Source organism: Otolemur garnettii, unplaced genomic scaffold, assembly GCF_000181295.1.
Source record: "Otolemur garnettii isolate 467f Iridium unplaced genomic scaffold, OtoGar3 scaffold00002, whole genome shotgun sequence".
NCBI lineage: Eukaryota > Metazoa > Chordata > Mammalia > Primates > Galagidae > Otolemur > Otolemur garnettii.
In genome coordinates, this window is record NW_003852397.1 from 32,744,114 (window position 1) to 32,761,521 (window position 17,408).

Sequence of the window (17,408 nt, forward strand, 5' to 3'; positions counted from 1 at the left end):
TGTGGTGACTCGAGCAGTGACCTTTGGAGCACGCTGTACTATCCTCTCTACTTTCTCTATACTGTATTTGAAATGTCTGACCCAGTGCCCTGCAGGACAATCCCCACTGTGCCTGGTCATCCAGGGCCTCAGACTAGCCAAGGCGGAGTCAGACTCCTTAGTCTCAGTTAGGGACATTGGTGGAAGTTCAGCAAGAACTGAGCTCACCTTTGTTACCTCTGTGCTACACTCTCACCTGCAATTCACCTCCAGACACAGCACACACATCCAAACCACCCAGAGGGCTGCTTCTACTCGGGCGGCACTCAGCCCTCTGCCTGAGATGGGCACCCTGTGTGGCCCTACTGGATCTCCCTGATTCCTCTGGAAGCTGCTGGCAGGACAGGACCCAGGCTTTGTGCTTCCCCAGGGCACAGCGCACTGCTTACCCCAAATCAGCGTGTCAGGGCTGCTCAGGTCTGTGTCCCCTCCCCCACTTCTATCTTCTTCCTAGTTACTGGCAGCTTACAGAGCCTGCCAGCAACCCAGCAGAGCCTTCAGGAACAGCACATCCCAAATCAAATCCTTCCTGTTGCTACAGGGACACAGCAGATGCTGAGCCTTTTCCCGCCCACCCTAGCCAGAAGGGTGAACCCACGTTCCTCCTCCAGCTTCCTCCCGCTCTCACGCTCTCGCTGCCTGGGCTGGGCCAGGCCAGCATTCTACCAGCTACAGAGCTACCAATGGTAGGTACCTGAACCAGGGTTGGACAGCACCTCAGGGCACCACCATCATGCTAGATTCCTGGCCCACACAACCATATCACAGGGGTCTTGTTATGCAAGTAGATGGAGGTAATGTAGACCAATTGTCTCATTTTAAAGGTGAAAATTCAATGAGCCTAACAAGCAAAGTGGCCTGCTCAAAGAGACATGCCTGAGAATTCCATCAACCACAATCTAGTCTGCCTTCACGGCCCCACCATCACATCCCCTCAATCCCTCAGCCCCACAACATACCTGCCACGTGCCCCATCTCTAAAGTCTTTGAATGTGTGCACACTTGGAGATTGCCTCCATTCTGGTGAGTTTCCAAGTTCAGCAGGGCTATGCCTTCCTTCCTGTATGTCCATCCACATTTGTCTTTCACCTCTGCCTTCACCCCCATGACGTCATTCCCAGGGTCCGTAAAGCATCAGCATCTCCTAGACACACACACACCAAGCAGGGCAGCCATCTCAGCCTTCCTCTGGGATGGCACGATGTAGACCCAGCCATGACAAGTGTCCTAGCCTGCACCCAACACTCCAAGGGCAGTAAGAGGGCTGCTTTGTCTCTACCTAACAAATGCAAATATTGTGACTGGGTCGTTTGTATCCTCAAATCAATCTGAAATTTAAAAAAATTAATTAAAAGAATGCTGCTTTATAACATAGGGCAAGGGAGAGCTAGAATCCCACACGTAGGAAAGGCACATGCTCTATAGTCGTGCCTGATGACAGACCTTTGCAGCTCAGGAGTAGCTGCTGGTTCCTGATCAGAAGGATGGAGCATAGGCACAGAGATAGGTGTATAAAGAACCAGGATGCCAGGCAGGAAAGAGCATCTCCTCTCCACAGCCACAGCTAGGAAGTAGAGGACCTGATGGCATCAGATGCCCTTGGCACAGATCTGATCCCCTGACTTCTCTCTCTCCTTCCTCTCTTTTCCACCGAAGAGCCAGGTGGCCAGTTGCTCCCTCTCCCTGGCTCTGCTCATGTAGGTACTGCCCTCTCCTTGTGGTGACTGTGAGCAGAGCCACCAACACTTCCAGGGACTGCCCTTCAGAGACACAGTCCCACCAATACTACATGGACAAACAGGCCCCTGATAGTTCCCCCAGTGCCAGGGACCCCATCTCTTAACATACCAGAATGTCAACAAAAGAAGCATTCCGATGCCTTGCACAAAACTGGCATTGATTGACCAGGACAATTAGGCCACTATGAGGCACAGTCTGCGTTGAGAGAACTGAGAGGAACAGGGTATATTCCTGGCACCAACAATAACCATTGTCTTTCGTCTATAACCTTGAACAAGTCACTAAACTCAGATTAGAACTCCAAGGCCTTTCTTAACTCCCAGGAAACCTTCATTACAGTTCTGAAAATACATAATCACTTCAGGGACTCACAAGGAATGGTCTGTAAGGCAAGACCTGGCTTAAACCATGTAAGCAGTGAACCAGCAGGCTGTTTAACCACTGAGATATTTTGCTTTTGCTATCTTTATTGTTGTACATGTTTGCAAATGTTCCATAATAAAAAGTTTGCAAAATTGCTTCTTGCTACATTTCTTAATCAGCTATTGCTTTGCTATTTATCTAACACATGGTTTTTCCTTTAAACTCAAAACTATGTCACGGAATTAAGCAATAAACATACTTTCAAGGGAAAAAAAAAGACTACACTATTTATCAAACCAAAAAACAGCTGTTTCTACTCAAATGCTTTAAACCAGTCAGTCATAAGAAAACATGTTTTTAAAACAGCTAGAGTGAAATTTGAAAAAGGACTGGATATTAGATATTAAAGGAACTTTTAATTTTGTTAGATGTAAAAATGATCTTTTAAAGGTTCTTATCTGTTAGAGAAAATATGTAAATATTTAGGGGTGATGTGATAAGATATCTGTGAATAGTTCTGGCTCTAAAATAATCAAGAAAACAACCAGAGGGAGGGTAAACGGAACGTGATTGGCAAGAGGTTATCAATTGTTGATGCTGATAATGGGCACCCAGGGGTCACTGATGTTTCTTTCTACTTTTGTGTATGCTTGAGAAATTCCATAATAAAAAGTTGTAATGAAATCTTTCTGGACGCGTATTTGTTCATCAGTTTCCATTTTTCCTGTCTACCTGCCACATCATCACAAAACTCAAAAAAATGTCTATTCACTAAAAGAATAGGAAAACCAGGCCTTGGGTGGTGGTTTCCCAGCACTTTGGAAGGCAGAGGTAGGAGTATTGTGGGAGGTCAGGAATTCAACACCAACCTGGGCAACATAGACCCTGGATCTCTAATTTTTATTTTTTTAATTTAAAAAAAAAACAAACGAACAAAAAAAAAGCATAGAGAAACCAAAAATATTTCTCAAAGGTCATCCTCAATAAAGGTAAAGTGTTAAAGGCTAGGCAAGGTGGCTCACACCTGTTAATCCTAGCACTCTAGGAAGCCATGGCAGGAGGATTGCTGGAGTTCAGGAGTTTGAGACCAGCCTGAGCAAAAGCAAGACACCATCTCCACTAAAAATAGAAAAATTAGCCGGGCGTTGTGGTGGTTACCTGTAATTCCAGCTACTTGGGAGGCTGAGGCAGAAGGATCACTTGAACTCAGGAATATGAGATTGCTGTGACCTATGATGACACCACAGCACTTTAGCCTGGACAACAGAGATGAGACTCTGTCTCAGAAAAAAAAAAAAGAAAAGATAAATTTTTAAGTAAAACAAACCTAAAGCAAATAAGATTGGCAATGAGAAGAAGTAAAGAATCAAAATGTTGACCCAACCAGAGATGAATTTGCCAGACAAGAGCCGCTCCTGGCCCCTCAAAGCCCACCTTACCCATATGCAATCTTTAAGATGCATCAAAAAATATGGGGCCTGGGCAACCCCTGTAGCTCAGTGAATAGGACACCAGCCCCATATACTGAGGGTGGCGGGTTCGAACCTGGCCCGGCCAAACTGCAACAAAAAAAATAGCCAGGCATTGTGGTGGGCACCTGGAGTCCCAGCTACTCTTGCTGAAGCAAGAGAATCACCCAAGCCCAAAAGCTGGAGGTTGCTGTGAGCTGTGATGCCAGAGCACTCTACCGAGGGCAACAAAGTGAGACTCTGTCTCTAAAAAAAATATATATATATATGTATATATAGACATGTATATATATATACACATATATATATATATGGCCTAACTTTAGCCCCCAAAATCTTATTAGTGGCCAAACCACTTCAGCTGCCCAAAGTCCTCATCTCTAATCTCAGTTTCTTCTGCTCCGATTTAAAGCCTTCTAGCCTCTGTCCCTGGCAGAGATAGGACAAGAACAAAAAATTCACCCACTAATACTGACAAAGTACATTATCTAGAGAAAGCACTTTCCACAAGGATCAAAAGCTAACTGCAAGCACCTGAATAAACCCTGTCCTTCCGTCTACCTTCACTGCCCTGATGGACCAGGATAAAAGGACTGGGACACTCAAGGCAGTGACAAGGTGGACAATAAATAAATAAATAAGGAGCCAGGACAGGGCTGTTTATTAAATCTCTCCTCTGTGCCAGGTGTGAACCCACAGAGTCTAGCCTACAGCCCTGTTGGTAAGTATTGTTGGACCCATTTTACACCCAAGGAAACAGGTGAAGACACTGGCCCAAGATCACACCACCACCAGAAAGAACGAAGACTGGGACTCAAACCCAGGGCCTCTGACTCCAACGACCCGGAAAGGAGAAGCACAAACACAGGCCTGGTATTATGCCCTTCTCCAACAGTGAGCCTTCCAAGTGACTCTCCAGATTCTGATGAGAAAGCACAGAACTGGGCCACCCTCAGTTCAATAAATTCCGTGCACACCGCCATCTGCACACCCACTTTGCCAAGGCCTGTGGCTAAGAACAGCCCTGTCCAACTCCCCTCCCCTCCCCTCCCCCAGCTCTGTAGCAAGGAACGAATGGGCTCTAAAGAAACCTCTGCAGATGTATCTGGCACAGGTTCTTACCTGGGTCATTTTTAAAGCTTTCTAACTGGTCTCCTAGCTGCCAATCTCACATGGCACATGGTATAAATTTAATCACGCACAATTGCATTTAAGATACCTGATAATATTTCTAAAGTGCATCTCTGATGGTGTCCCTCCCTTCCCTAACCTCTTCCCCTGCAAAATCGGGCCACAGCACAGGTTCTCACCCCCACCCACGCAGTGAGACCCAACCATTCACTCCTGGCTCTCAGACATGCCATTCCCTCTGCAAGGAACACACACCCTTTAAAACCACCCCAAGGGTGTTCCATCCATCCTCTGTTTTTTTTTTTTGTTTTTTGAGACAGTCTCACTACGTTGCCCTCGGCAGAGTACCATGGCATCTCCTCATAGCAACTTCAAACTCTTGGGCTTTAGCGATTCTCTTGCCTCCGCCTCCCAAGTAGCTAGGACTCCAGGCACCCGCCACAACACCTGGCTATTTTGTTGCTGTTTTTAGCAGGCCCTGGCTGGGTATGAACCCACCATCCCCCGTGCAAGTGCCCCGTGCTCTAACTACTGAGTATGGGAGCCAAGCCCATCCTCCGAATTCTTGTTGTACAACAGCATCCTGGATTCATTTGCTGAATGATACCATCTTCCTTTTGACTTAACAGGTTATAAAAAGATTCTTGTCATCTCTCAGCCTCTTCCTCAAAAGTGAACAGTCCTGCTCTCCTAAGCTTACAAGTGTCCTTTTTTTTTTTTTTTGAACTCCCACTGAGCTTAAATTTCCCAGCACTTAATGGAGAACTCATTCAAAGATAACCTGCACAGCTCCACAGCAAATGACCACACGACAGTCTGCAGACAGAAGCTTTGTTGAGAATGGGACCTGCAGTTCATACTTACCATCCACGACTCCTAGCACAGAGATGAGCACATACCCCTCCAAAGCTATTCTCCAGGTACCTTTGTTATTCTCCATCTTTACCCCATATCCCTAGAAGGACTAATCTCCAGCTCCTGTGTGCCATCTACGGGGGCACCAGCATCCTGACATGAGACAACCAACTATCTGTGGTTCATAAGCCACCCACCATTCCCAGAAGAAAAACCCTAAACTCCTTCAAAGTGTATTCAGACTGTTACACTATCTTAGGTTTTGAAGCTAATCAATCATTAAGAGACATAATTAAGCTCAGCACAGGGAGATTCACTCTCTGGATTCAGAGAAAAGGGGCAGTTGGAAATAGGCCAGAGAGTCCATCCGTCCTCACCACCTGCCCACTCAGCTGGACAAGCCATGTGCCAAAGTCTCATGAGCTGATCCTATGCTCTGCTTGCCTCCACTCAGAGTCTGCCTTCCAACACACTTGAAATAAATGGGCTCAAAGTCGTTAACATTCCCCATGCCTCCGACAAGAAATACTCCAAAGAAATGATGAAAGGGAGTAGGTGTCAGTGCCCCTTCCCTGCCAGATCTACAAAAGGAACCTCTTAATTAGAGAGCTTCTCTGTATCAGCCAGGACCAGTCAACTGCCAGCCAGTACCTCGAATAACCACTTGGTCTCACTCCCAGGGGCCTGCCCTTAACAGAGGCAGAAGACACACCCCTTCTAGACAAACTGACCACAGCTAACGCAAACGCCCTCTGCAACTTGGAAGCTCAAAGCTTTCTATGGTAGCTTGTAAGCCTGGGAGAGACCCATAAAGGGCACATGAAGGGAGAAAAGAGAACAGTGGGCCAATCCAAACCCACTGCCACCAACATGTGTCAGATAATGAGACACCTGGCCAGTCCCCCAGGCTCAGGACCCTCAGGGTGTTAGGGTGCCACAGCAGAAGGTCCAGTAACCCACAGCCCTCTCCCTTAGGCACTGTACACAGGATTTCTTTGCTCTCATTACAGCAGCATCACCCCGAGGGACCTGGGAAGGCTTACAAGAGCCAAAACTCTGTTACTGAATTTTTGTGTTCTTGTTGCAGTTTAGCTGGGGCCAGGTTCTAATCCACCATCCTCAGTATATGGAGCCAGTGCCCTATTCACTGAGTAGGGCTACAGGCGCCACCCATGAATTTTTTAATTTTCAAAATCTAACACAGTAGTTAGCACATTGCAAAGGTTTAAGAAATATTTGTCTAATTAAGGTACCCAGCTATGATAAAAATGACAATCTGTAAACAACTCCCTTGGGGTCAATTATTTTAATGCATTTGTGTTTTTCCTCCTTTCCTGTGGCTCGCACAATTAGATAAATGACTCTCTGAGTGCATTTATCCTTGGAAATGGCCATTTATGGTGACGTGAAAACTCACATGAATAATCACCAAATTGTATACCCTAAATAGATGGTGTGAATGCCATTCTCTCGAGATCTAAACAAGCGCCCCTCTACTCTACCTCATCTCTTGCAAGCTAAATAATATGTAACCCAGATCCCAATAGGTCTCCAGGAAATTTATGCCTGGGGAAAATTTTACCCTCTCTGAATTCACAGGTCCAAAGTTTCTGTCTTCTTTCATCAGTCTGCCATAACATACAATAGTATATGTAAAAAATCAATTTGAAATCTGTTCAACACTACGAACCTATTGGCAATACATCTTTTAAATTATTTTACTATTTAGCTGGTCTTCTTAACAAGATTGCGAAACTCCATGAAGACACCGTGAGTCCCTATGACCAGGACAGCAGAGAATCGGCACTTAGAAACAGGTGCTATTCCAAGCTCTTCTGCTGCCAGGAACACTGGCTCCCCTCTGCCCACCTCCACCAAGTCAGACTTCCCTGGGTCATTTGGCACCATGCCTAGTACACATAAGCACAGCCAACACAGCAACTGATTCACTGAAACATCAAATCCCCACCTCCAACCTTACTTTGCTTCTGGATCAGCATACTTCGGCTTAATGTTAACAATTACCTGTAAGAAGATCTCCAAAAGAATTCAAGTCAGGGAGACATAGATAAAAATGAGGGATTACTATAAACAAGAGCTAGCACAACATATTTCTCCGGTTAGCACAGCACATGAATCAGCTGAGCGATCTGTTCTAATCCAAGTGTGAAAATGAGCAGCATGGCTACAGCAAGTGAGCCCTGGCCAGAGCAGGCTGCCAGAAAGAACACAGACATCCAGGCTCCCCTGTGGCCACTGGAGCCCACACCACTCCTGGCCACTTAGGGATCTGTGGAAAAGAGGGGAATGGCCTTGCGACAGGGCCAGGGGTAGCAGCTTAGCCCCCTGCCTGGCAAGGAAAGGTTGGCACAAGCTAGAATGGCAGGGGCTCTCCCTGTGAGCCAAGGCTCCCAGCAAATCCCCTTCTCTCCACCTGGTATCACCAAGCAAAGCAGGTCTGAGGAGCTCCTAGCTCTCAAGGGTTTGGAATAAATCACAGCTAATGGAACTAAAAAGAGAAAGGGTAAGATACCCAGGTGGAAGAATCTAAATGTCTCAGGGCTGAGATAATGATGTCCTAAATCTTTCTAGCTCTCTTCATTCCAAGCGAATTCAGTGAATACAGCAAGCATTCACTTTATCTTTACCAAACACCGTGCATTACTAACATGCAGAAAGGTTAAAATGCGATTTCTGCTCTTAAATTCACATTTCAGGGTGGGATTTATTTATTTTTTCTTTTTGAGACAGTCTCACTATGTCAGCCTCGGTAGAGTGCCATGATGTCACAGCTCACAACAACCTCAAACTCTTGGGCTAAAGCAATTCTCTTGCCTCAGCCACCTGAGTAGCTGGGACTACAGGCGCCTGCCACAATGCCTGGCTATTTTTTGGTTGCAGCGGTCATTGTTGTTTAGCAGGCCTGGCCCAGGCTCAAACACGCCAGCCTCAGTATATGTGGTCGGCGCCCTACTCACTGAGCTCCAGATGCCGAGACACAGGGTGGGATTTCTTAACCCAGGACTAAGGTTGGGGACACAGATCCAGACTCAAGATGCATAGGTTAAATCCTGGCCAGGCTACCCATTAGCTCTGTTCCACAGAGCACTTTCCTTCTTTGTGCCTCAGTTTCCTCATCTGCAAAATATAGATAATAACAGAACCTAACCTAGCTCTCGGGGTTGCTTGGAGGAGTTAAAACAAATAAACTGCCTACAATAGGCAGACAGTAAGCATTATAGCTGTGTCAGCCGTCGTAATATATAGCATTACCTTGTCGGTACTAACCTACAGAACACATGTGACATTTAAAGGGAGCCAATGACTACCTTGAAGTTACGTTTACAATTTACACACCCATGCCGTATGTTTGTTCTCAGAGAGCAACATCCATAACTGATGACACTGATCAAATTCCAAGAAGCAGAGCTGACTGACAGGAAGCTAGAGGACAGGGACCACAGGAGACAGAATGCAGGAGGCATTCATAGAAGTTACACTGATTTACGTCCTTTTATTTATTTATTTATTTATTTATTTTTTGAGACAGAGCCTCAAGCTGTCCCCCTGGATGGAGTGCTGTGGCATCACAGCTCACAGCAACCTCCAACTCCTGGGCTCAAGCGAGTCTCCTGCCTCCGCCTCCCAAGCAGCTGAGACCACAGGTGCCCACCACAATGCCCAGCTATTTTTTGGTTGCATCCGTCATTGTTGTTTGGCGGGCCTGGGCTGGATTCAAACCCGCCACCTTAGGTGTATGTGGCTGGCGCCTCAGCCACCTGAGCCATAGGTGCCGAGCCTGATTTACATCTTCATTTTAATCCAGGAAAGGGTAAAAGCTAAGCAGCTCTGTCCAGTAGAACTTTTCTGCAATGATGGAAACGTTCCTTATCAGAAACATTCCTTATCTGCACCGTCCCAAAGCAGTAGCCATCAGCCACATGATGCACTTGAAATGTGGCTAGCAAGAGGGAAGAAATGACTTTAATTTTTATTCTTTTTTTTGGGGGGGGGAGACAGTCTTACCCTGTCACCCTGGGTAGAGGGCCCCGGTGTTATAACTCACAGCAATCACAAACTTTTGTGCTTAAGTGATCCTCTTGCCTCCTGAATAGCTGGGACTACAAGGGCCACCACAATGCCCAACCAGTTTTTTTATATTTTAGTAGAGGTGGGGCCTTGCTCTTGCTCAGGCTGTTCTTAAACTCCTGAGCTCAAGCAATCCACCCCCTCAGCCTCCCTAAGTCTTAAGATTAAAGGCATGAGCCACCACAACCGGCCTAGTTTAATTTTTAATCAATTTACATTTAAGTAGTCATATGTGGCTAATGACTACCATTTTGAATATTACAGAGTTAGTCACTCCAAGAAGGAACAAGTCATAGGCAAAGAGAACAGAATATGTAATGATGCAAAACATTCCATGATGTATTCAGAAATCATGAGTAAAACACCACAATGTAGGCAGGGCCAAGGAAGGGTGGACGCTGAAGCAGGTGCAGAGAGGAGAGAGGGGCTGGGCCAGACTATGAACAGCTTTGTGTGCTGTACTTGAGTTCAGACTTGACACTGGAGACAGAAGAAATGTTCTCTATCAGCCAGAGTTCTCCAAGGAAACAGAACCAATAGGCTATATATCAATAAGGTTTAGGAAGGGATTGGCTTGTGTGATTATATTGGCTCGTGTGATTATAGAGACTGGCAAGTTCAAAATCTTCAGGTAGGCTGGGGACCCAGGAAATGGCCAGTGTTGCAGTGCAAGTCCCAAGGCCATCTGCTACAGAACTCTCTCTTGCTCAGGGAAAGTCGCTTTCTTGCTTCATCCAGGCCTTCAGCTAACAGGGTGGAGCTCACCCACACTGAGGAGGGCGCTCTGCTTTACTCAAAGTCCACTGATTTAAATGTTCATCTTACCCAAAAACTCTCTCAAAGAAACACTCAGAATATTCGACCATGCATCTGGGCATCATGGCCCAGCCAAGTTGACATATAAAATTAGCCATTACTTGTGCTGAAGTTTTTCCACAGGACTCCCAGCAGAACTGACTCTGATGAGATAATTTAGCTGGGAGACAGTGAAGAGGAATGGAGGCCTGAGATGGCAGGCAGACCAATTGAAAGGCTATTTCAATAGCCCAGGAAAGACATGGAAGCTTGTACCAAAAATACAAATGAGTCATTTAAATTAGTATTTGCTAAAGGAAAGTATGAATGAATTCTGTCACTTTACAAAACACATACAAACACATATACTTTTATGGGAAGCTAACATTTTCTTGTAGATCTCTAACTCAATGGAGAAAGGGAAAGCAAATTTTTCATACACCATAAAGGGAGGGAAGTGATATAGCAGAGAGATACAAGCAGTTACTGTATTTCCCTGCTCTGTAGATCACACATGTCCACCTCTCTTTCTAACCAGAGCCTTTTTAGTAGATAAACCACAGTACAAACATATCCATTCTCCCCATGCTCAGAAATAACCCTTCCTAACTAGCTAAAGGACTCCAAGCCAAGCCTCTCTTGCAAATTCCTAATGACTATGTGACTGGGTTCTAGCAGTGAATGGAGCAGTGTGTTATCTGGGACTTCCCAGTAGACTCTTTAAAAATAGGAGGGACACATGTCCCTTCCTCTCTTCCTCCTTCTGTCCCAAAATGCGTATGTGATGGCTGGAGCTTCTGCAGCCATCTTAGACTAAGAGGTGACTTTGAAGATGGAACACACATACCAGGATAGAGCAGCAAATTGGTCTAGGATGATCACAGAATCACAGCACCAAGTAGATCGAGCTCTCATGACCAGAGTCTCCAGCACAAATCTGACTGCCTAATTAAGTTCTTAATTGAGAGAAGGAATCTTTGTGTGCTTAATGCTACTATTTGAATACTTTTTTACTCAAATCCAAATGGAATTCCTAATTGTTAGAAGATGAAGCTATTATTTTGTTGACAGGGCAGTTCAGATTTCAGAATTTCAGGCTTCAGACCTTCATCTCTCTATTTTCCTACGGGCTAGGGCGTTGATATGGAGCCAGGCAGAAGAAAGAGAAACCTACAAAACTAATACAGTGCCTTACACCTCCAACAACTGCTCTCAAAGGAACCCATGACAGATGTCTTCTACCACCTTGGTTGAGTTCCCAGGTCAGTGTGAAAAAAGACCTCCCAGTCCTCTCTGTATAAAGGGAACCTTCACTAAGCTAGCCTTACCCTGAGATCAAGAGACTTAAATTCAAAGAATGAAAAAACTGTAGAAGATTTTGATATACTACCACTTCTAGAAATAAAAAAGGTCAAGCACTTTCTCTGGAGTATGGTGCTTTGCCAAAGACCTGGGGAAATGTACTTGGGGTTGATAATGAATCACTGAGCAAAGAGCATCTTTCTCTTCCATTCAAACCACTTCTTCAAAGTAAAACATACGAAGTCAGGCTTCCTAACCCAAGTTCATCATTGCCTTAACTGAAGCAAAGAGGCACTCTTTCCTCTATGAGAGCATGAGCGCCCCAGCGTCTAGGACAGTTGTAAATGGAAAAATTAACAAACTAATAAATGATCAAACTAACTAGTGAAAGCACTCAAGAACAGAGAAGGGGAGGAAGCTGGAAGGAGCCAGAAACCAGGAAGTGACAGGAGAGGGTGAGGGAAGGGAGCTGAAGAACATTCATTCCAGAAGGTTCTTTAGAAGAGACTTGGGTAATGTGGCCTCCCATGAAGCCCTCTGGAATTGTCTGGAGTTGACCAACTCTCAGCAACCAAGCTAGTGAGGGGTGGGGGTGGAGGGACAGAAAAAGCCATAAACAGTCTCCAATCTTAGAAACCCCATTTCTTCTTAGAAATGCCAGCTGGGAGATCGCAGGAGCAGCCATGTGGGCACACTGAGTGCTTTTCAGCACACGAAACCCTCCCGCACGTGCCCTGTCTTGTGCCTGCTCAGGGCTACAGCTACGAGATGACAAAACAGGGACCCAGAATCCCTCCACAGCTCCATGTGCCATGAATTCAGGAACTGAGACAGGGCAGCTCACCCCAAAACTACTTTCTCCATCTGGCTGACACCTCAACACCACAACTTCCCTCTTTGGTAAGGCCAGATTTAGCAAGTAAAGATATAGGCCTCCTAGTTAAATTTATATTTCAGGTAAACAACTATGGTCTTGCTCTGTCACCCTGGCTGGAGTGCAGTGATGTGATGACAACATAGAGCAACCTCAAACTCCAGGGCTCAAACAATCCTCCTGCCTCAGCCTCCTGAGTTGCGAGGGCTCCAGGCATATACCACCCTGCCTAGCTAATATTTTTTCAGAGACAGAGATCTCACTATGCTGCCCAGGCTAGTCATGAACTCCTGGCCTCAAGCTATCCTCCTGCCTTGGTCTTCCAAAGTACTGAGATTATAAGTGTGAGCCACTATACTCAGCCTAAACAAGTAAGTTTTTTAGCTTATAACCCAAATATGGCATGGGAAAACGTATACATCATTATCTAAAATTCAAATTTAACTGAGTGAGTTTCCTATATTCTATCTGCCAACCTTACCTTTGTTTAGAGTTTTAGCTCCACAAGGACATTTCACTACATAGAACTGAAAACTCTATGCTAGGGTATGAGCCATATACACCAGAGTTGGCAGGTTAGAACCCAGTCTGGGCCTGCCAAACAACAACGACAACTACAACCAAAAAAACAGCCAGGCGTTATGGTGGGCGCCTGTAGCCCCAGCTACTTGGGAGGCTGAGGCAAGAGAATCGCTTAACTCCAAGAGTTTGAGGTTGCTGTGAGCTGTGACGCCACGGCACTCTACCAAGGGTCATAGTGAGACTGTCTCAAAAAAAAAGAAAACTCTGCCTAGAGCCTGGACTTCTAAGCATTTCCCTTTTGGTGTAACAGGTGTGGTTCCATCTCACACATGCCCGGATGTTCCTGCAGTGTGATGAACCCTAAGCTGGAAATAAGGAGTCTCAGCAGGTTGGAAGCACAGTATCCCAAGCTATGGGAACAGTCTTAAGTCAGAACTATCTGAAAGCCCAGAAAGACCATAAATCTAAGTCATTATCAGTCATTAACTCCTCACTACAAATAAATTCAGCAGATTCTGTAGGGGAGACTTTTATAGAGAATATGAAGTCACAACTGGGAGGGGGTTAAAAGGGGAAGTGGAAAGGTAAGGAAAGCAAGGGCACCCCCAAGGTCAGGAACGGGAACAGAAGGTACACCCAAAGTGTGAAAGCAGAACAGTGCCATTTGGCCGGGGCCCAAACCTTGTCACCTGGCAACAAAAACCATTAGCAGAAATATATAACATCCTATAGTCTGACTTTCTTTAATTGAAAAATGAGTTACCCTGCCGCTCTTTCCAAGAAATGCCTGTGGTTTACGGAGGGAAAAGATGGGGGTTATCTGTGTCAGTGCAGTAATTTTATTGAAAACAGAGTCAATTAAAAAGAAAAAAAAAAAACCAGAGGAACATCAAGTTTTCACACAGAGCATGAAACTCCACACCCTGCTTCTCCTCTACCTGCTGTCCTGTGATGGCAAACCACATCTGTCAGCTTCAGGAAACACATCACATGCACCCAGCAGCACTGACCAGGAGTCTGCTATACCTCCCTGAGATGCAAGGGGCACAGGGAAAAGGGAACAGCCCATGACTAACCTCCCAGTTGACAAGGTGACAGAGGGCAGGTCCTCCCACCTAATGCTGCCTGGCTGACCCTGCTTGAACCAGTGCCTATGCCAGCTTCCTGCCACCTGCCAGACAGGAAAGGGTCGAATGCAGTGGGCCACTGCACCACTGGAAGACAAAACCTCAAGATTACCAACGCTCTCCCTGCTCCAGCCCCAGCCTAGGACTCCTCAGGCAGGGCCAGCCACACAGGAGACACAGACCTTCCAACTAAAGCCCAAATCCCTGCTCTGAGTCAGGAGCCTTCAACCTGGGTCAGAAACTACCATCCTTCTCCCTCCCAACACCATCCTAACTCAAGATTCCAGGCTACCAAAACGCAGCTGCTGCTTCCCCAGAATCTCCAGCCAAGATTTTGCAAGGCAGGACGCAGTCTTCCAGGGGAGGGAGAGTTAAAGAGTCCACGCTCCAAACTTGCCGTAAATCACAAGAAACTCAGCTGTGGGGCTGGTGCCCCATCACCCCGCTCTTTGCCCTTGCCTTGGGCAGCAGGGATGACGCAGTTCCCAGGAACTGGCCTTTGGCCACCCAAAGGGGATGTGACCAAGGCCACAGGGATGGACGTCACTGAGCCAGACCTTCTCACCCAAAGTCTTATGGCCTTCCAGCAGGCAGGCCAGTGACTCTTCAGAAATGACAGTGAAGAGGAAGAAGGGAGGCATGACAGAGGCACGCTAAAGCCCAGGAAGGGTGAGAGAGGGTGCCACAAGAGAAGTAAGTTTCCAAGGGCCCGGAATGCTTAGAACAAGAGACTCTCAGTTACCCCAGCCCAGGAAAGGCAGGGGCACACAGGGAAATCACCGCACAGATAAGCCCCAAATCTGCCTTTAAGCTGAGACCCATTCTCCTCAGATGTGCTAGGGTGTTGTCCAGACTTGCAAACCATCACGAAATGCCTACCATGTGCCAAGCACCAGGCAGCAAGCAGAACCAGGCAGGCCTGGGTGTAAATCTTCACTCCCCTCACAAGATCTGTGATCTGAGCTCACTCCCCACTGCCTTGGTTATTATCCCCCACCTTCCCCAGTGATGAGATAATAGTACCACCTTGTAAGTTTCCTCTAAGGCTTAGATGAGATAATGCACATAAGAGACCTATGACCACAGATCCAGTCCTTAGATTCTCAATAAATCAGGGCTGTGGGTAGCCCCTTGGAAAACTTGACTGCTCTAAGCCTAAGTTTCTTCTTCTGCAAATCTTAAAATAGAACAGTAACTCTCTCATGCATACAAAATACTTAGAAAAGTCCCTGGTAAAAATTACTCTCTTCTTCCTCCTCCCCTTCATCTTTAATCTCTGACTCTCAGTTCTCTCCACACTTACTCTCCTGGTAAGCTCCGTCTGTCTGACCCTCGCTTCCCCCATATCCTAGCCATGACCTTCCCACTCAGGTCCCAATCAATACAACTTCAACATTCTGAAGCATGGATCTGACACCTCCTCCCAAACCCAGATCCCCACTCTTTCAACTTCCTGTTGGCTATTCAGTTTGAAACCCTGGAGTTCCCTATGACACAATCATGGCAGCTACTTAACCACCGAATCTGTCACAGTCTCCCTTCACACTCTCTCAGATTAAACCGCAACACCAGAAAGGTTTATGCTAACACCCAGCCTTCAAGACTCGTTTCTTCATCTATAATATGGGGACAAAAGGGGAAGGCAATTTCCCCACACAGTGCAGTACGAATGGTACATAATAGATCATAAAAGCTCAAAAATGGTGCTATTAAAGCATAGGTTTTGACTTCTCAAACCCAACATAAGCCCCCTACTCAAGAGCCCACCATGGCGGCTATGCAGCTTCTCAGCCAAGTCTGGATGCCAGCTGAGGATGTCAAGTCTCTCCTCTGGCCACACTGTTCCTCTTCCCTATAATCCTAGCACTCTGGGAGGCTGAGGCAAGTGGATCGCCTGAGCTCACAAGTTCGAGACCAGCCTGAGCCAGAGCAAGACCTCGTCTCTAAAAATAGCCAGCCACTGTGATGGGTGCCTGTAGTCCCAGCTACTTCAGAGGCTGAGGCAAGAGAATCGTTTAAGCCCAAGAGTCTGAGGTTGCTGTGAGCTGTGATGCCACAGTACTCTATCAAAGGTGACAAAGTGCCACTCTGTCTCAAACAAACAAAAAAAAAAATTTTTGGAAAATCCTTGGATAATGTCCAGGTGATTTTGTATACTGTAAGCATTAAGCTAACAGTTATGAAATACGCTAATGAGCTGCTGAGGGACACTGTGGACCTCCTCCTACACAGTGTCATCAGAACGTGGAGGTGACAGGAAGAAAAGCTTCCTCAGATGCCCAAAGAAGAGGGAGTTAGAACAGGAGGTGAAGACCTGGATTCTGGAGCAGCTTCAAACTGGGATCTCTGTTTTAACCAAGATGAATCTCTAGGCCTTATACAAAGCATAAATAGCATAAATTTGTTACTGGTACATAACATTTCTTGTACCTGTTATCTGTTCTTATGCTTTGTAGTTATTTGTTATATGAAATTTCTTATATATGGTTAACAAAAAAACAAGTGCTAAAATTCCTTTATAATATAAAAAAAACCCAAAACTTTGAATTAAAAAATTAAAAAGGTTTGTTTTTCCCTCTGAAAGTGTGGGCAAAAAAAATGTGGGTTTACATCATACATGGGGGTACATTATACATGGCAAAATACAGCCCCTCTGCCATAGCGTAGCAGCACCCTGCTTCTGACGTAGGCAAGGCTCCTGGAAGATGCAGACCACACTTCATGTCCCACTATGACCAGCACACACAAAGGGGAGAGGCTTAGGAAATACTCGGAGTGATGCGCTGTTAGTCAATCCCCTAGCTTACCGTAATCCTCCCATAGTCTCACTCTGTATCTCAAACAGAGAAAGCACACACCTACTTCAATCCAGATCTACCTGGGCGGCACCTGCAGCCCCAAATACCAAGGGTGGCAGGTTCAAACCCTGCCCCAGCCAAACTGCAACAAAATAATAGCCAGGCATTGTGGCAAACACCAGTAGTCCCAGCTACTTGGGAGGCTGAGCCAAGAGAATCGCCTAAGCCCAAGAGCTGGAGGTTGCTGTGAGCTGTGATGCTACAGCACTCTACTGAGGGAGACAAAGTGAAACTCTGTCTCTTT

At 46.1% G+C, this 17,408-nt stretch overlaps 1 protein-coding gene across 1 annotated transcript in view; it reads right to left on the reverse strand.

Annotated features, from left to right (window-relative positions):
- Positions 1-17,408, reverse strand: part of SH3BP5 (SH3 domain binding protein 5) — a 79,123-nt gene that overhangs the window by 25,848 nt on the left and 35,867 nt on the right. The window lies entirely within an intron of this gene.